We start from the raw sequence: 19513 nt of genomic DNA on the forward strand, positions 1-19513 counted from the left end.
ATAATACGATTTTATAACAAATACGCATCCCAAATACACCAAACTTATTTATAATGTGTTTCAATATTTTTTAAACATTGTGCAAAAGATCCCGGGTGTAATTTGAATTATTATGTGTAACTGTAAAACACCATTGTTCGTTAAAAACGTATTTGAAAATTCAACATTACTTTTCATAACCGTACCGATTGTGCTGAAAATCGGTGGACGATCGTTAAATTATATAATATTATTAATTAAAACGACGAAAACATGATTGAGAAGTCCAATCGATTGTTGTTCCAATCGAGTGGAAGAGAGATACGGCGCATGCGTACAATGAGCGTAACGGGACACATCCGTATTGGGACAATGTGCGTTACGGGGCACTTTTTCGTGCGTGCAGCCGGCGTTCATCGATTTATTAGACGTTGTCACGTCAAAAAAAAATTGCATTTTTCGTTAGCTCTGATGAGACATAGCCTCGCCACTCTACCGGCTGACAAGAAGAAGCTTCAAGATGCACGAGAGCGGATTGCTCGGGTGAGGGGTGACTGACTCAGGGTCTGTGACGGTAGGTCCCCCGTGAGCTGCAGGCTGCAGCCACGGCACCGTTAGCCATTCACGCGCGGGGCCGCCAGCGCGAGCGACGGGAAGCGGGTGTACATTTGCCGCGCAGCCTCGCACTCCGGCTCGGTGAGTTGTGATTCATAGTCTGTGCCGCGTAACTTGTCTTAAATCTCTCCCAAATAGTGCCAGTGCTCTACGTGCCCTTCTGCCAATGTTTTCCCGTCGTGTGATTCTCGGGTTCGTAAACAAACATCATGAGATGCTTTGTGACAATTGGAAAATGGGTAAACTGGAACTGCACGAGAACTGTCAAATTTGAGACAAGCTACGCGAGACAAGACTATATATACTGTTGTATCGGATCCCCGAACTTCCCCGTACACTTCCTCCAATCTTTGATACTTCTGTTATAAATTAGGCTATTTATATTCTATCAGTTAATGTATTTTACGTTATTACATTATTATAAAATCAACGCACACACGTGAAATATCATGTATAGCCAAGGTTCGTTCCTCGGAGGGATCAAACCTTGATTATTCGTAAGTGGAAAACGTGGCGGACGTTGATGTAATCCGAGTGGATTTTCCTCGCGTTGCTCCCGTTTCCCCCCACTTATTCATTTCCATTCGCTAATCCATTTCACCGTTACGCTCCTAATCCGTCTCAAATGACCTAGATGACGAAACGTTAAAATCTTTTACTCAAAATCAACATCTAAGTATAAAAAATAGTAAAAATACTTGTAATCGTTAAAAAAAAAAAAAAAAATATGTAAAATATTTACATGATATGTGTTTAAATAACTTTCAGTTCTTGAATATAGTAATTATTATATATCTTCTTTGCGTGTCGTTACGTACGAAATCAAGACCTTCCAGGTTAGTAGTCAATGATATTGCCTACATAAGGCATAAAAAAATGATGTGTTGAAGTAGTCAGTAGCAGGTTGTAATCCATTATTTTCTCCCCATGGGTAGATTATCATAACGTAATAAAAAAAAACTGATACGCGCAAAATGAGTAGCAGAATTGTTTTATTAGTACGTAAGTATAACGTCAATTAAAAAGTGCACAAGTTGAACAGCTTATCGCGAGTATATTTAATAATGAACTCAAACGATGTGCAGAGCTCCACGCCATTGGCCAGCCATTCAAGAGGCCCGCTAGTGAGGCGGGAAGATAGTGATGCCCGCTGGTGCTTCTAGCGCGGTATCTCCTCTAGGCGCAAGGCTTTGGAGTTGTGGACTGGTGCGCAGTCTTCTCATCGTGCATAGGTCAACTGTGAGATTGGAGCGGCAACTCCACGTATTCTTAAATGATTTTCGTAAACAGACGCCACTCGGATATGTTGAGCAGTTTTCAAATCGCGTGGGTTCTTCTGAAGCTCTGCGCCCGCATGTGTTTGCCCGGGTAGGCGGGGCCCTTAAAAGTTTTTGATTACACAAATCATTTAAGAGCCAACGCACTATGGTATTTTCGTTCAATGTATTCGTTGTTTACACGTAATTTTTGTACAGCGAAGGGAAAAAAAAAGCTATAAAGGAGGTTTTCACGGGCATTGTAAGGAGGTCGTTGAATCTTCTCAGCTTGGAGAAAGTAATTTACGAGATAAAGTAACGATTTGCAATGGCCTGGATTGCTTCCAGCTCAAGCCGCTGTAAATACTTTGTGGAAAAATATCAACCTGGTGACGTACCTATCGCCTCCAGTCGAACTGTTAAGAATTGCTGCACTCTGAAAATGTTCGAACCCAGCCAAGGTACTTTGCTTAACCATGAATTTGGACACTTTTACTGACTGTGGAAAGAGTATCATGACTCACTGAGACAGTTAAAAATGGACACGAATGCCTTGCCCGGGACTCGAACTCAGAAGTCCTCTGTGTGTATCTGACTGCGCTACTGAGGTTGGCATCTCGCTAGGTGGTTCTAAGTTATATTTCATTGATAACAACAACATATTTAATAAACAACATATAAGTTATTTTATTTATATTAAGTTCTTATTATATAAATATCAATTAGATGATAATAATAGTTTATTCTGTATGTATTAATAAGTATTCATTACATTATTAAATATTAAAGTAATATTACCTTGAGTCTGAAAGCAAAAATATAATAGCATTACAAACCTTCCACCCAATATAATATTTTTGTGTGTTAACACACAGTTGTAATATTTTTAGTGTCAGTAAAACCTCAGTGCTCAATTTACGGTTTTTTTTTCGGGAGGGCTTAAGTGCTCTTATCCGCCCTTAAGGGGGAGATGGAGGAACAGAAGGGCGTCGTACAAATTTCAGCCGTTTTTATTCCATAGCAAATTTTTATCGTTTTATATTGAAAATCTACCTTCTCTAATGCAGAGATGAAACACTGAGAAATTAAGGGAGGGTGGGCCGTGCCATATTGCAATTTCAAATATGTTGACACCGCTTACAACAATACTTCAGTGCTAAATATTTCGGTTTGACATTGCATGTGACTTAGCTTTGGCTACTTGTTGAAGTCAACACTTGTGAACTGGTGTGATTATCATGATAGTGAAATAATAAGTTGTTTCCTCGCGGCGCTTAAAAACTAGAGCCTGTCAGCAAACATGTGGTTGCAACAAGGTGTGTAATGTACGGGAGATATGATTTAGCCTTGATATGCTACAAAATTGGGATAAGTAGTACATATTAGAATTGTAGAAAAAAATAAAGATTGCGGAGCCTAATACCCTTAACAAAGTCCACAATAAAGTGTCATTGACAGTAGGAATACGTACAGTTGTAGTCGTTCCCAAGAAAGGAAGTAAATTTAATGATCTCATAGGGAAAACTATTTTTTTTTTGTTGCGGTCAGTCCTTGTTATCTTAAGGAATTCCATTAAAATCATAGTCAAGCCAAATGTTGGGAAACAAAACGATAGAAAATTTTCCTGCCCTAAAAAAAACTGTTGAAACCAAGATGGCGTCTTTCTGTTTCCGAGGATGCAGATCTTTGGGATTCGTGGGGTGGGGGAGGGGGGGGGGAAACTATGTTGAATCTGCGGCCCAAGGGGTTTTGCCCGTTGGGGTAATCGACACCATCTACTAGGACACTAGGCGATCAAGACCTGCATGCAATAAGCGGAAAACTATGGCATTGAAAAGGTTTTGGCGTTATAATTTTATCAATCCCGTTACACAGTTACGATTGCCTACACAGTGATGGTTTATTTTTATTTCTGAGAAGTGTGTGTGTGCCGCCCCCCCTCCCCCTGGATTAATTAAAACATTTAAAAAACACGTTTACATGCTCTCAGTTCATGCTAGGTTTGACATAAAAGTTGGCCTTTACAGTTTCTAAAAACTGTTACATAAATACTTATTAAATTTATAAAACATTTTATAAACAATTAACGATAGTTATACTATGAATTAATTTCAAATAAAGAGCAAAAACATGAAATTATGGAAGCAAAATTATTTACGAATTTCCCCCCCCCCCCCCCCCCCCCCCCCCAAATCATTTTACTCATAATAGACCAGACCTCCAGCTAGCTCAGATTGGTGCACCTGTTGTTACATGCTTAAACACTTGAAGACTTTACTGGGCGCCGAGAATAATGCAAGTTTAACAGACTATTACTTTTTGAGGTTAGGTCTGTAATCCCCCCAGAAGGGAGAGCCAAGCTGCTCCGGAGGAATCAGCCTCGCCGCGCGCAGATCTAGCGAGACTACGCTTTTAGATCCGTTCCACGACGACACGGAAACGTAAAAAAGCGGAACCGGGAACGGATCACGTAACCGCAAGATATTTACTTTAATCTATCCTTCTGCCGCTCTTCGACTGTGCACGGAAACACAACTAATACCAACCAATTAGATTGAGAGATCGAGTTTTTACTGTAACAAATAAATTTATTTAAATGGAAAAAAAATGAATTGAGGTACGAGAACATAACACGGTTGGAATGTACTTGTAAAATAAAACTTAGGGCGCGGTTACACGGGAGTCTGAACTACTTCAGGTGAACATGTTCAGCTGTTGAGTGCGGTTACACACAGTCTGAACATGTTTCGTTCGAGGCCATTTCTCATTTAACTTAAACAGGTTGGCAAAGTAGTTCAGATCGACATATCTTCTACATTAGCCTCTGATTGGCTGTTTAGAATATAAACAGTTCTTTCCAGAAATTCAAGATGGAAAGTGTTCCTGGCACAAGTTAGAGTAATATTTTACCGAATGCAAAAAAAAAATATATCAAAAGGTAATTATATACTTTTTTAAAATTGATCCTGACCTTAATTATCTTAAAACTTAACACTCTCGCTCAAACAATAATAAAAAATAAGTTTAAATTGTTTTACTGTGCATGTTGTTTGAATTCCCGATTTGTAAAAAAGTGTTGAGCAATATGAAAACACATTCAATTTCTGCTGATAATACTGTATAAACAAGTGTGAAAATCCCGCGTTTTCTGGATACAAAATAGAGATCAACAACAGACATTCGTTGACAGTAGACAATCGGTTTTAGAGCTGAACACACTTTTCAGCAACTACCGTGTAACCGTACACTTTCGCGTTTGTAAACGTGTTTACTTAAACATGTTCACCTGAAGTAGTTCAGGGTCCCGTCCCGTGTAACCGCGCCCTAAACCACAAAATATAATGACGGAGCATTAGATATTCCTGTCCTTGAAACAGTGTTTAACGTAGGTTGAATATGTAAACGTAAACAAACATGGGTGCCACCGTGACCTAATACTCGGCTTCTATTGGTCGCACGGAGAGACGTAAACGGAAGAGATGGACATTGCCGAGCTGATCCGTACGGGCCCGGGTTCGCATGCGTGCCACTGTCAGGCGCGCTTCAGAGAGAAGGGCCGTAGGGGCGACAGCGCAACCGATCCCGAAATTTATTTAGTTTTTTTTTTTTAATATTAAAATTCACGCGTTAAACTTTTCTTTCACCAAACGTTGCATGAAACTATCAAAGTTCCGTATTTAACGCCATAAATGTCTAAATATTCCAAGGTGTTTCCAACTGCATCTTTTCTTTTAGTATCATAGCCACACCCGAGAATCCTTCTGGAGCCGCTCTTGGCCATTGTAAACACTCCGTTCCGTGAGATCCGCCTCCGTTTACGTGATCCGTCTTTGTTTCCGTGTGACTGTGGAACGAGTCCTATAGCCGGCTGCGGGAGGTGCGACAAGTCACAAAGAAAGGAAAGTGCATTCCCAGGAGCCGGCCAAGCGAGGACTCTGTGCTTTCTTCTCGCGTATCTGCGATACTACGGTAAGCGGAAAACTGCATGGCATATAGTTTTGGCGTTATTGTGTTATCATCCCCGTTTCGCAGTTGCGATTGTCTCCACACATAGTGAGGCTTTATTTTTAATTACTGGATTCGGTGTTGGATGCGTGGGGGGGGGGGGGGGGGGCACTTGCCATTATAGATAAACAGCTAGCCTGAGAATTACCTAACTAAACAATTGTTCTCACTTTTTTCTAAGCAAATGCATTTGTTTATTTTCCAAATTTACCTTGAAAATTTCTGGCAACAATATGTTTGATAATATACATAACCAGTTCTCTAGTCTCACAAAAAAAGTCACCCCACTCTTCTCTCACTGGTTGTTGCGCCATGCGTCCCTAACAGAAATAAAATGCATGCGCACGACCTCTCTCCCCTGCCCGCGAATAAATGGTGGTAGAAATATTGTGCTCATGAGGGAATTTTTTCTGGTTGGTGGTTTGTGGAAGTGGTGATAAAAACAAAAATAGAAAAAAATCTAAAATTTCAACACGCGCATTCACAAAATCTTACATTACTACTGACACTAACACACTGTCATGTGGGCCTACAGTAGTAGCCGTAGAAGACGTGGCTTCTCGCGACAGTAGCATTCACTGCATGCGTCTGCCATTGCGCACGCCCTACTGTTAAAGTATTTTTTTTTTTTTAATTGAGAAGCCGGCCTATGCCCGTTTTACAGTGACACGTAAACGGAAACATCTCACGGAACAGAGCTTCCACAACTGCACGCAGACGGAGACGGACCCGCACGGATTAGCTCGGCAACGCTGAGCTCTTCCGTTTACGTTGCGAGTATTTGGTTGCGGTGATAGCCATGTTCATTTATGTTCTAAATACGTTAAAACTGTTTCAAGAACAATAATATCTTGTGTTGTGTTATTACTTTGTGGTTTATTTTCATTGTGCATGCAATTTCTGCCCTTGCTATGATCTCGAAGCATAACAATTTTTTTTAATTCAGTTAATATTTTGTGACCTTGGAATGTAATCTCATAGGGTGCCGTTTGTTGTGTTTCCGTGCGTTGTGGAAGCAGCAGACGCGGTGGTGAAAAGTCCCGTGAGATCAGAAGAGTCTAGCGACAGCAATGCTACCTTCCTGCAACTGGCAACTGGCTCGTTCCGGGGCCGGCTGCCGCACCGCTTACGCTCGTTCCGGGGCCGGCGGCACGATCATATATGTCATCTGAAACTTCTATTTGTCAAACATGGCCTCGTGGCTGAGCGCTTAGAGGCGCTATCATATAATCGTTAGGTTGCCGGTTCGAATTCCGGCAGGTGCGAATTTTTTTTGTACTTGTAAAAATAAATACGAGCACGTATAATTTCAAAAGTAATAAATATATTTGAATAATGAATGCAAATAAAAGTAAAATTATTAATTAAATTGTAATTTTCAGATAAGGACATGATAACTAATGGTCAATTAGGTTAGGTTAGCTACATTATAAATACTTTAAAACTTTGTGGACGGTTGATTTGGTTAGGATAGTTACATTAAAGATACTTGGAAATCAAACATCCAGGGGGTAGGCGCTCCCGATCGGCCAACTTCGGAGAGGATCGGCATTTGCAGCCAGTTGCAGGACGGTAGCATTGCTGTCGCTAGACTCTTGTGTGAGATCGGCCTCCGTCCCTGTGCCGCTGTGGAACGGGGCCTAGAGAACGGCAGAGCGGTTGGCAGCACTGGTTGTGAAGGGGGAGGGGAATAGTTTCGCACGCGCATCATCGCCCGAGCGCGCGTCGCGTCGACCTTGCAGCGGCCGGCAAGGTCAGCCGGCGCCTTCGCCCGACGAGCCGCTCCTGCGTGAAGGGCGATACGCCCGTACGTGCATGTCACACGTGAATCAGGCCAGCACACGCACAGGCATGTCATCGTGCAGTCGTCACTTCTGTCTTGCCGAAAGTCCTGTGAGAGGTGGGCGGGGAGTATCTAGGCTAGAATTATATCCGTCCGTTGGTCACGTGACCTGCAGCCAATGGTATGGCCCGAAAAGCTTGTTCAACGGACGGATGGATGGATCACATCTATGGTCTTGGCCGCGGCAGTCAAATTGTAACTAGAATTCAGGTCTGTGGTGTTAGAGGTCGTTCAGATGTTTTGCACAATAACACTGCAGTTCTTAAAAACTCGTGTCCAAGCAATTGAAGCACGACTTAGAATTTTACGGAAGAAATGCTAATACAATACGTAAATAGCAAACAACATATATATAAATCTACGAGAGAAAAATATGGGTTGTTGGCAGCACTTATTTTTGGAAAATATTCTGATGGACGAATTAAGTCAAGTTGTAAATCGCTTGGTTATATCGTGGCGCTGACGGACGAAATAGTGGCGGACGAAGGCGACAGGCTGTTGTAATTCAGCCTTAACAGTAAGTATACGTACTAATCTCAAAAATAAAAACGGGGAATAAAAACGATGAATAGGATGTAATAAAAGAACCATTATGACGTAGTAGTGTATATATGCTGCTTGATAATGCGGGTTCCTAATGAGAGTTAAATTATCGCTTTCTTCATTTTTTTCATAGGAAATTATATACCAACATACCACTAAATGTGTTTACTGCTATGCACTTTGTTGATTTTTTTTTATCCTGACATCGTTCTTTTGATTATAACTGGTACTCAACATCTTTTCCGGCCCATTTTCGATTTTCAAAACAAATTCAGTTAGAATGTGCAAACGATACCGTGAATATTTTCCACTTATCAATATTATAACCATCTACCACAATTTAAAAAATCGTGTAAGTATACCATTATTAAGATTTTGATATTTTGGTGCACTAAAACTAAATAGCTTTATTACCATTAAATATTTTTCAATGCGAAATAGCGATATTTTGGTATTCACTCGAAGACAATGTACGATATACAAAGTACGTACATATAGTGTCAGCCCCGTCCTTTGCCAGCCGTGATCGTGAATTGGGATTAAAAAAAAAGGGTTTTCCTTTATTCCGAACTGGTCCGTGCAAGGTCAGCTGCATACCAGCCTGGTCAACGCCTAAAGACCTTTCCAACAGGTACAACAAGGTCGAACGCCAACCACTTCTAAACCTCGGACACATGTAAAGTAATATTTGGTGTGGCCGATTTCGTACCAGCTTTTTACTTGAACGAAGCATACTCTTTTTTTTTAACATGTAGCGTCTCCTTTCCATCCGTGAAACTGTCAATTGCTTCATTGCAGTAATGGATTTACCTTGTTCACGTGAGTGTGGACCACTAGGTTGAAATAATCATAATATACTGAAACCTATAGTATTAATGCGTCCCAGATTTTTTTTTATAACGAAGCCTTATTAACATACGCTTTGCGTCATAAATATAATCGGGGAAAGACTTAACGTATAAAATATGTGTGGAATATTGCATCTCAAGGACCCATGGTTCGGAGACCCTTGATCTATCTATGTATAGCTACACCACGATGTCCTTACAGTATAGACACTGTGATTTGTACAGACCCATATACTTGTATTGATCTTATATTTACTATGGAATTACACAGGGGCGCCGGAAGACTACCATAATGGAAAACTACCATAATTATAGTATTCCGCCTGGCCTCTTCAAAAAGGCGGAAAAGTACCATAACGGAAAACTGCCATAATTTTAAAGGACGAGGCGGAATTCTGCCATATTTTCTTATACACTCCATGGAATGAGTACAGCTGCTTTTCTCTCGAAGTAGTGTGAAGAATACTTAGGTTAACTTAAAAGGTTGCAGATAGCGCTTCGGACCGTGACTTTCTGTAGTTCCAGTCATAAATCAACTCAACAGATCGCGCACTAATAGAAACAAATGTTTCCAAAAATGGGTTATAGGAAGCAGCATTGTATACTTATAACCACGATCTGTAAAAATAAAAATATGGTAGTTTTTCATTATGGCACATTTCCTCCTGTTTTGACGGGGGTCGAATAAAGACTGCCATACTGAAAGACTGCCATATTGAAAGACTACCATACTGGAAGACTGTCATACTGGAAGACTGTCATACTGGAAGACTGTCATACTGGAAGACTGCCATACTGGAAGACTGTCATGACTGCCATACTGTAGGACTACCATAAACGGAGAATTTCGCCGGGGGGCGACGGAAAAGTGCCATAATGTAAAACTATCATAAGGTAAAACGCGACCATACAGTCATAATACTCGAACGACATGATTAAATTATGAATATTATTATAGAAATAATTTGCATAAATAAATAGCATACAAAGTCTTGTGATTCTAATTAATGTTTTAACTCCAGGTCACTAGTTGAAGTTAAATGTAATCTAGTGACCGAAAATCACAATTACCTGACAACCGACGATTAAATAAGTAAAATATTGCATGATTTATATCATATGTTTTAAATTCCACGACAGATTATCACCATCAGGTGTAGTCATCTATAGTACTGAGGTGGTAATTCAATTGAGTTAATACTAATAGAGGTTCTATTTCTAAGTATTTTGTTGGTAGCTTTTTTTCGAGACTTAATGTGCGGTTTAGCGGGCAGTTTCAACCTGTTAATTTTGTGTTACAGTGATGCGCGCGCATCTTAAAATTTCACTCTCATCTTTTTTTCATAACGCGCCTAAAGAAGTATAATTTCAAAAAGAAAAATTAAAGTATTTATTTGGTATTTGAAACCCGTATGTAATTAAAATAAAATTATATATTATTTCGTAATAATCTCAAAATATCAAGTGCAGTATGTATGGAGAAAATAATTGCATAACGTAATTATTATATCTACTTAAGTTGTTGAACTGAAGGAAAGGTTAGAATATTATAATTAAAAACAGAAATTTTTTAAGAAAAGTGAAATCTCTTGTAGGATATTTTTGGTACAAAATATTTTTTTGGACGAAAATAAACTTACACAACCTTTAAATGAACTTTTGATACAGTAACAGTTAAAACATCATACATGTTTTATACTATTACGCGTAGAAATATTACACATCCAAAATAAAAACACCTAATTACAATTTTTGTTACAAATAAAATCACAAATAATTAAATAGCGATGCCACTGCGATGTGCACACATATTAAAAATAAAAACTATCTGTAGTTGTGTACTCAGAAGTTCATGTTCAATAATCCCGATGTTTTAATTAAGTTTCTGAGGGTTTCATTGTATGAAATAAAACATTTATGCTCCTGCTTAACCCTGAGGTAAGCTATTGCTGTTACCAAGAAATCTGTACTCAGGAATACTGCAAGTTCCAATAAAATATAGTTGTATTCAAATAATGTATTTTTAAATAAGTAAGCAAATCTCACATAACTAGTGTAATCTAAATTCTTAGTCTTCAGAAACTGATCGATTTAAGGTCAGTACTATCATTACCTAAAATTCCGGGGATGTCAGTATGAAATGTATATTTTAATTTGACATCTTCAACACTATCATTGATTTAGTACTTAATTTAAGTTTTTGAAAATTCCTATTTGCAAACAGTTGTTTCAATAGCTTTCCAGTATTAGCTGCGCATATTAAGCACGATCAAACAAAAACAAAAAAAAAAATTGCCAAAAGTGATATAACAAGGTTAACTTTTCTGTGGCTTTAAAACCAAATAAATAAAATGTTATACAATATCTTCATGCTTGTAAGCACACACATATTTTTAACTTTACCATCGACAGTGCAAGCTCATTACATATTTTTTTTTACTAGTCTATAGTTCTATATAATTATTGTACAGCGGGATTGTAAGTTTGTTTGCAGAAAATCAACTAAAAAATTGCCAGACTAGTTATACAAATTATATTTCAGTGTTATGAAATTACACAATTCATGCTGAACGAAGAACATAAGAATACATAAAATTGTTCGTTACCGAGGTAAGATGTTACTACACGTACTGCACGTGAACACACGAAACAACAGTAAAATCGTGGAATAACATCATGTCAGTGTTAAGAAGACTGCAAGTATCCGCTCTACCACTCTGGTTCTGGGGTAGAGCGCCTGCCTTGTGACTTGTAGGACCCGGGTTCGCGCCCCGGCTGCTCCAAGGCGGATTGCCCAGACAAAATGGTGGCATTTTCTGTGGTAGGAATACACCTTGTAACAAGACAGGCTACCAAAGAAACGGTGGGTGGTACAGAAAAAAACCTTCCAAGTGGCTTCCAAATGGGGAGCCCGTTTCTTTTCTTGGGCTCCCCATGCGGTGGCCATTCCGGGGGTTTCTCCGGGGGAACGGAGTTTTGCAAAAATATTTTTGTAGTTTTGTAGCGTTTTAGTTTTCAGTAACTGTAGAATTATCATTCCAACATGTTATAAATAAAGCTCAAACAAACATTTAAAACGCTAAAAAAAATTTCGTTTGCACATAAATTATTTGAATTACGTGTGTATCAGTCTGTGAGTTGTTGTATACCGGTGTTGTGTTTAACCATTTATCGGTATATATTTTCTTAAAGTATTGACCAATACCATTGTTATGTAGTATTTTAGACGTTTTTGACGGGAAAAAAATATTTAAATGCACATGAATTTTGTTCCTAAAAATATTATTTACGAAAAACCACGTATTTTTCAATCAGGACGATCGTCTGTGTTCTATGAAGCTAGTTACATTACGATTTTATAAGTAAGGCCGTTTTCCTCATTCCGTGGAATGTAAGTAGATAGGGATAGCCGATTCAAGGACAAGCGGAGGAGCGAGGAGCCGACCGCAATCTTGGATGACGTCATCGGCGGCCATATTGGACTCAAAAATGACTCAAAATGACTCAAAAATTTCCCGTTTTCGAGGGGAAAATTCCCGTTGCGAGGGAAAATTAGGATTTCGAAAAACCTCAAAAGTCGTTTTGCCTTAGAAAGAACTCAAAATCCTAAAAGCGGATTAATCATCCTTAAGAGGATTCATCATAGGGAAAATAATTCTGCTCTGCCTTTTCGGTAGTCTTCGTACGTGACGTGGTGGGCGGAAGGTTGAGAAAGTCCGTGGGGAGCAAGGCAGGCGAGGATGAGCTGTAAAATCAGCGGGTGGTCTGGGGTGCAGGGGGGTTTGAAAAGGTCTTACAATGGCTTAGGTAAAGTGGTTGAGGATGACCGCGAAGAAGAAAAAAAGGGGGGGGGGAAGGTCCCAAAGTTTCTATTCCCTGCACCAGATTTTATTTTTTTGTATCATCTTTAGTTACCGCCGCACAATAAATAAATCTGTGAATCATTCAAAGCTTTCCATAAGGTATCTGTAATGCATGATGTGATAAATGAAAAATAATCACATAAAATTTAAAAATTATATTCAAAATAAAAAAAATATGTCAAAACATTGTTTCATAACATATTATTTAGATTTAATACATTTGCGGACCTTTTATAATAGAAACGGGTACAACACTTCTCTTACAGATATACTTAAAAATCGCCTACGCAGTTGTGAAAGTAAAAAATGCATATAAATAGATATACAATTTTGTTGACTATACGTTTTTAATAAATTCCATAACTAGTGAAAAAAACTTTGTGTACAATATTCAAACCATACACTTTACATAACAATAACACAATCTATAGTTGTGCAAATTATCTGTGTTAAAGAATGTTTGTAAAAAAAATCCTACTAATATTATAAACGCGAAAGTTTGTAAGTATGGATGGATGTTTGTTACTCTTTCACGTAAAAACTACTGAATGGATTTGAATGAAATTTGGCCTACAGATAGCTTATAACCTGGATTAACACATAGACCCCATATTAATATGAAATTCCATCCCTAAGGAAGTGAAAAAGTGATAATTTCATTTTATAACAGAAAAAATCATAGGTCATAGACATACAAATAGTGAGTGAGTGTCATTTCTCTATGTCTGACACACAATCATACACATAGTAAGGTCTGGCAAATTAATATTTTTCTCCTTGGTGAGACCAGGCCGCTTAGTGGAGTTCGCAGCGGCTAGCAAAATAAAGGCGCTAATAACAGTTTTGTTCTTAACTTCGTCAATAGATAGAGTTGCCTTGAATTTTAAACGCACCATCGTTTGATGCGTTTGTCATGTCTTTAATTTTCGTTTGTTTGTGCCGTATGCGTTCCTATGCCATTCATCCGATTGCGATGAAATTTTGGTGATTAGTTATGCGCATGCCCATGAAGGTTACTGAGACGGTATAACTATTTTTCAATAGTTGGAGCACGAATCGTGTCAAAATATGTGTTTATTTATTTTTATATAGCGACACTTCGTCTGTTTTTGTTGTATAAGTGCGCATGCATGACACAATTTATTTAAATATAAAAGAGAGACAGAGATAGAGTGATTGAGATATATATATATATATATATATATATATATAGTGAGATAGAGACGGAGAGGTAAGTTGAGATAGAGCGAGGTATAGATAATGAAATGGGTTAGATAAAGAGATATACCTATAGATGTATAGAGCTATATAGAGACTTATATATATAAGATATAGAGATAGTGGATAGTATATATGTAGCTATAAAGAGATAAATAGAGATAAATAGATACATAGATGTATATAGATGTAGATAGAGATAAATATATATAGAGAGATGGATAGATGATTTGTATATGTGGAACTACTTCAAACATATTACAAAACAAAACTGAATGAAGCATTGCAATGCAGGCCGAGCATTAGCTAGATAATGGAATCATTTCAATATTAGTAATCTCTTATTTTTAGCTTTTTTTATATATTGCTTTATAAAGTCTAAATTACATACAGACCAGGTAAATAAGTATAAACTGGCAGAACAACGTCTGTCGGGATCTGAAAGTGATTTAAATTAATTTTCACATTTGACATTCAAATCAAGAAGACAATTACTAACTACGCCCTGTGTTCAGCCCGGGCAAGGCCGGGTATTGCAGCTAGTATATCATTAACGTTTATTAAAGTACCAGACACTTTTGCATTAAACCAAATAATAAATAATAGTTTAAAAAAACTAGAAAACACGCTTTTATAGAAAATTGAACTAAAAAATAGAAAATAAATTTTAATAAAACTGAATTTAAAATAGTGTAAAAAATGTTTTTTATTTTAAAAAAAATAAAGCGTGGGGTGCATGGTGTCAATAGTTATAATTATTTTATTGACAGATATGAGTAGAAGGATTATCATTTTGATAATATATTAAAAAGCACCCCACGCTTTTTTTTAAATAAAATACTTTTTTTACAATATTTTTAATTCAATTTTATTAGAATTTCTTTTCTATTTTTTTAGTTCAATTTTCTATAAAAGCGCGTTTTTTAGTTTTTTTAAACTATTATTTATTTTCTACTTTTTAGTTTGGTTTATTTATAATTTAAAGTGATACTTCTTTATCGACGTATGAAAGAAATTTTATAACAATGTAAAAAAACTTGATAGTTATTACATCAATTACTATTAAAGTAGTTTTTGAATAGATATTGGCTGCAGTTAAAATAAAATCGATAAATATTGTTTTATCTCAGGAGTGTCTCTAGATGTGGCTCAATTTTTTATTTATTACATGACTTTACTATTAAAGTGATGTGTAGATATTGGCTGCTTCTAAAATATATATCCAATATATCGTGTTGAAGAACTACAGTACTAAATAATTTCAATATACTGCTATGAAAATCAATATATTCGGGAAGTCATTGATGTTTATTCTAAGTCAGCATATCTGATGGGTGACATCCTTTGTTTTCAAATGTTTCACAAAACATTTTCTTCCATTTGTTCCGGTCCGATTCCACTGTAAGTTTCATTTGCATGCAGTTGTACCAAACTACACTGGAGTATTCTAAGAAATGTTTTAAAATTTCTATTTTCTTTTTGTCTTCTTAGATTAGCAAACATTTACATTCTTTTTTGAAATCTTTAATCCACTGGTAAGCATTTGAGTTTCTGCCCGTGAATTTCTCAATCATGAAATCGTATGCAAATTTTCCCTAAATTTTGAGTTTCAGATATAGATTTTTTTTCTTCAAGAAATTTTTCTAACAGTTTTTCCAGTTTTTTATTTGATCCACTAGGTATAGATTTAACACTTTTTGTTTTTTCCTCAATTTCGTCGAGGTAAAAATCCTTAAACTGTATGTTTTGCTCTTTATCCAAATATATTTTTTATATATCATCTGTCAAACTTATCCATACTTTCCGTGTTTGATGTCTTTTATTTAATGATTTGCTGACTTTGGCATAGTTTGGAATATTTTTAACTGTTTGGTGTAGATTTGCAGGTTGGTGTTCGAGTGTAATTTCAAAAATCTGCCATCAGGTGTAGCTATTGAGGTTATGCATATGGTGTTTGATTTCCCATCTGCTGTTGGTTTCACAGCAAAATTAAACCTCAATTTTTCCATGTTTCGTGAAATATTTGCAGAAAATGTTGTTTTATAATGATGTTTCACTCTTGGTTAATTGGTAAAATGAAACAAATACATAATTGTGTTTCTCTATTTAACGAAAGAAACAACATTTAAAGCCCTTATTTCAGGGAATTTTGTTTTCATATTTTTACAAATATAGATAATATTCTCTTCAAGAAAGTATATTGTTCACAATAATCATAACCCACTCTCACTTTTCATTTAATTAAATGTCACAATATTTAGTAGGCTTTGTTTATATCGCACCAAAGACAAACTGAAAGAAAATAGTTCGCACATGAGCGAAATGCGAACTCTTTTCTTTCAGTTTGTCTTTGGCGCGATATAAACAAAGCCTACTAAATATTGTGAAATTTTATAAATTGACAAAAATCTTATTTTGCAAATTTAATAATGGAATAATCTTATCAAATTAGTGTATTGTCATCGTTCTTCGATAAATCTACAAAGTTTGAATGAAATCTGGCCGTTTAAAGTGGGTCAAAATCGCACCCAAAGTAGTCGGTTACAAACATACAAACATAAAGGTGAAGCTAATATAAAGCATGTAAAAATAAATTAATTATACTTATTTTGTAAACTTGTATTATTACCCTTTATTTTATTTGTTGAGAGAAAAACATGAAACAGTAAATTATAAAACCATTACAGAATGGCAATTTTAATTGTTAAAGATATTAACATTATCAAACAACACTTTAAAATAAATATCGCGCGCTTTCACGGTTTTTGCTTTGCCTTTGGGTTCTAGCCGCGTCACATTGGAACTTATTTCGACGTTGCGGAGTGCATTGCAGCCTCTATCTTTAGGGAAGCAGCAGCAGTCGTTTCTTACCTACTGTCAGTAACAGTAAGTAGTAGGTTACTGACGAACAGTAGGTAGTAGGTTACTGAGAGTAACAGTAGGTAAGAAGCGACTTCTGCTGCTGCCCTGAAGATGGAGGCTGCAACGCACTCCGAAACGTCGGAAAGAACTTCCATTGTGACGCGGCTAGAACCCAGAAGACAAGAACATTTATTAAAATGTTTCTAGTTGATTTGATAACTTAAAGTATTTTAGTAAATTCTTGATTATTACCATAATGTTCCTGATTTGTTATGAAGTCGCTTGAAATCTCGATTATCAATGACTCCGACATCTTATCATGTTTATCATTGGCCAAACATTATTAAATTTGCAAGAGGAATTACCTCACAGAATGTGCCCGCCAATTTCAAACTTACCATACATAGTTTATCAAATACAGACACACATACAGACTTATTAGTACCTCTGGCCTGCGCCTCTTTTTCCTGTATGCTGATAAAAACAATCTGGCTTTGCTAGACTTCCGAGCCATTGATAGCTACACTTCCTTCTTCTGGCGAGTTGCGAACCTCAGTTTTGGGACAGCTCCACAGCAGGTAGTAACCCCCACCCCCTGCACTCTTCCCTATTGTTGTTGTCAGGCTCGGGCAGAGTCCTGCGCCCAGCAGGGGTCAGCTTAGCAGCTCCACAGGGGGGAGGGCTCTCGCTGTCTACACCTCTTCTTCCCTTCTCTGCCTCCCACCCAGTTTCCCGCGCGACGATCATCTTTTTGGCCCAGCAATGTGTGCATTACTTTAGAAATACATAATTTTCATCAAATATCTCAATTACGACAGTGAAAACACAGAAAGAAATTTATTTTATAAGGTTAACACTATGTTTCCAATGAAAAATATTTATGAAATATTCAATTAGAACTTCTGAAAATCACACTGAAAACAGCTCAGAAACAGTACTTTCAATGCGGGATAAAACTTATTTAATCACAAAAATTTAAAAACATTATTCAATAGAAACCTTCCTTATACCTTTCTATATTTTTCAAAATTTTTTATTTCTTTTCAGTATTAAAATTACGCCATTGAGACTTGGAACCGCGAGACCCTGCAGCACACAATTTTAGCAGCTGTGATGAATCCTCTTAAGGGGCCCGCCTCGTGGCCGATTTTTTCACCACTCGGGCTCAAGAGTTGTAGTTTTTCCTCCAAGCAGGGTGGCGAGTCGAAGAAACACTGAGCAGGGAGGAGGGCAGCTGGGGAGTGGGGGGGACACAGCTCCGGCCACCTTCCTCTTCCCTTCTTCCTTGACGCGACCTTGAACGCAACGCGGGAGGAGGGGAAAAGACAGACGCAGAGAATGAGAGAATGATAGCAGGCCGTGGTGATAAGGAACGTGTAGCTGGCGACCGCTCGCTTCCCTGTCCACAGCAATGCATATTTGTGTCCTGAATAATCCACACGCTAGGCTATCCCGTACAAGACGCACAGTATAAGCCTATATTACGCCAACAGTTTCCCAAATTATAATGCTCTATCTGCTTATTATAGAAACACAAGTCTTGCAATTTTTAAGATCGATATAACATTACCTAAAAGTACAGACCTATTAAATTACTGGTAACTGAATGATAACATTTTCTAGCTCTGCTTGAACCAATAAACATGCCCAGTTTAATACATTTTCCTGTCATTAAACTTTAGCGTAGATTTAACTTATATCGGTTTAAAAAAAACCTTGTTCTAAAGGGGAGTATGTGCAAGTAAAAAAGGTAAACATAATTTCTGATAAAAAAGAAATTTTTGGAATTGGTTTTTAAATGACTTTGAAGAAAGCATATTTTTTTTTAATTTAGTTGATAACCTAATCTGGAACATATGTTTCGTACGTTGGCGTTTCAACTTCTTACACTTCAGAATTTAATCCTCCAGTTATTGTTTGTGAAGGTTAGGACCGCATATTCTTCATTTAAATTAAGCCCATTACACAGCTGCCAAATTTATGCTATACCTTCAATTATACCCATGGGGATAAAAATGAGCAAAAGTTTATCTAGCAGAAGAGAAGAAATAATTAGTTACTCCATTCACACGATACCTAGAATACTAACAGAAAACCTAACAACGCATTTGCCGACAAATCATGCTTTTTGGGCTAGGATAGACATGTTATTGTCCATTCAACCAATTACTGAAAATATATAAAAAATCTCACGGTGTATTTAAAAATAATGTAACCTGGTGGATGAACTTGGTATTTAATCTTCCTGACTTCACTTGCAAAAAATAAAACAAATTTGTGCGGTATTAAAAAAAACCGAGCAATTGTAAAATTAATGAAGTTTGCTCAAATGTAGTTTATTTATTATATATTCATAAGATAACATAAATAAGACAGCTCATTCAACTAATTCACAATATTAAATGTGCTATTTGTATTGTACTAATTCCAAATGGTCCCGATTCACATATTTTATACGTACGTACATACTGATTGGTTACT

General features: G+C 37.1%; 1 protein-coding gene across 1 annotated transcript in view; it reads left to right on the forward strand.

Moving 5' to 3' along the window:
- Positions 1 to 603: 603 nt before the first annotated feature.
- LOC134542987 (lysophospholipid acyltransferase 6) overlaps positions 604 to 19513 on the forward strand; it is a 172467-nt gene continuing 153557 nt past the window's right edge. The window contains exon 1 of the mRNA XM_063387642.1: positions 604 to 675. The gene's annotated coding sequence lies outside the window, so the exon portion shown is untranslated. The remainder of the gene's footprint in view (positions 676 to 19513) is intronic.

Source organism: Bacillus rossius, assembly GCF_032445375.1.
Source record: "Bacillus rossius redtenbacheri isolate Brsri chromosome 9 unlocalized genomic scaffold, Brsri_v3 Brsri_v3_scf9_2, whole genome shotgun sequence".
Lineage (NCBI taxonomy): Eukaryota > Metazoa > Arthropoda > Insecta > Phasmatodea > Bacillidae > Bacillus > Bacillus rossius.